This window comes from Mandrillus leucophaeus, unplaced genomic scaffold, assembly GCF_000951045.1.
Source record: "Mandrillus leucophaeus isolate KB7577 unplaced genomic scaffold, Mleu.le_1.0 Scaffold757, whole genome shotgun sequence".
NCBI classification, from domain to species: domain Eukaryota; kingdom Metazoa; phylum Chordata; class Mammalia; order Primates; family Cercopithecidae; genus Mandrillus; species Mandrillus leucophaeus.
In genome coordinates this window covers 371,032-373,006 of record NW_012108219.1, presented here as the reverse complement: position 1 = coordinate 373,006, position 1,975 = coordinate 371,032, and positions in this window count along the sequence as shown.

Sequence of the window (1,975 nt, the reverse complement as noted above, 5' to 3'; positions counted from 1 at the left end):
ATTTATACATACATTATGTAAATAATTTATAATTTATACATAAAAATATATATATTATATATATCTTTATGTCCATGAGTACTCAATGTTTAGCTCCCATTTATAAGTGAGAACATGCAGCACTTGGTTTTCTGTTCCTGCATTAATTTGCTTAGAATAATGGCCTCCAGCTTCATCAATGTTGCTGTAATGACATGATTTTGTTCTTTTTTTTATGGCTGTGTAGTATTGAATCATGTCCATGTACCACATTTTCCTTATCCAGTCCATTGTTGATGGACACCTAGGTTGATTCCATGTCTTTGCTCTTGTGAATATTGCTGTGATGCATGTGTCTTTTTGGCAAAATAATTTATTTTCTTTTGAATATATACCCAGTAATGAGATTGCTGGGTTGACTTGTAGTTCTGTTTTATGTTATTTGAGAAGTGTCCAAACTGCTTTCCACAGTGGCTGAACTAATTTACATTCCCACCAATAGTGTTTAAGCATTCTCTTTTCCCCACAGCCTCACCAGCATCTGTTGTGTTTTGACTTTAAAAGCCATTCTGACTGGTGTGAAATGATATCACATTGTGGTTTTGATTTGCATTTCTCTGATGACCAGTGATGTAGAGCATTTTTTCATATGCTTTGGGCCATCTGTATGTCTTCTTTTGAAAAATGTTTGTTCTTGTCCTTCATGTCAAGGGCAGTATGGTCACTTTTTAATGGTTTTTCTTGTTGAATGGTTTGAGTTTCTTGTAGATTTTGAATAGTCACCCTTTGTCACATGCATTCTTTGCAAATCTTTTCTCCCATTCTATAGGTTGTATGTTTAGTCTGTTGATTATTTGTTTATTCATGTAGAAGCTTTCTAGCTTAATGAAGTCCCATTTGTCAACTTTTGTTTTTCGTTTTTGTTGTTTCCTTTTGAGGACTTAGTCATAAGTTCTTTGCCTAGGCCAATGTCCAAAGGAGTTTTTCCCAGGGTTTCTTCTAGGATTTTTATAGTTTCAGGTCTTACATTTAAGTCTTAAATCCCTCTCGGTTAATTTTTGTATACGGTGAGAGATGGGGGTCCAGGTTCATTCTTCTGCATATGGCTCTAAAATTATCCCAGCATAATTTATTGAATAGGGTGTCCTTTTGCCAGTGTATATTTTGTCAAATAACAGGTTTTTGTAGATATGGGGCATTATTTCTAGTTTCTCTATTTTGTTCCATTGATCTATGTGTCATGTCTATTTTTATACCAGTACCATGCTGTTTTGTTTACTATGGCTTTGTAGTATAATTTTAAGTCAAAATGTGATACCTCCAGCTTTACTCCTTTTGTTTAGGATTGCTTTGGCTATTTGGGCCCTTTTATGGTTCCACATGAATTTTAGGATTGTTTTTTCTAATTCCATGAAGAATGATGTTGGTAGTTTGCCAGGTATTGTGTTGAATCGGCATTTGCTGAATCTGTATTCCTGAATCTGTATTTGCTGAATCTGTATTGTTAAATTTGAATTGCTTTGGGCAGTACAGTCATTTTGATGACATTAATTCTTCTAATCCTGGAGCATGGGGTGTTTTTCCACTTGTTTGTGTCATCTATTCTTTCTTTCTTTTTTTCTTTCCTTCCTTCCCTTTCTTCCATTCTTTTCTTTTTTCTTGAGACAGGGGTCTCACTTTTTTTTTTTTTTTTTTTTTGAGACACAATCTTGCTCTGTCGCCCAGGTTGGAGTGCAGTGGCACGATCATGGAGCATGGGGTGTTTTTCCACTTGTTTGTGTCATCTATTCTTTCTTTCTTTTTTTCTTTCCTTCCTTCCCTTTCATCCATTCTTTTCTTTTTTCTTTTTTTTTTTTTAGATGGAGTCTTGCTCTGTCACCCAGGCAAGAGTACAGTATTGCAATCTTGGCTCACCGCAACCTCCACCTCCTGGGTTCAAGCAATTTTCCTGCCTCAGCCTCTTGAACAGCTGGGATTACAGGCACCCGCCACCATG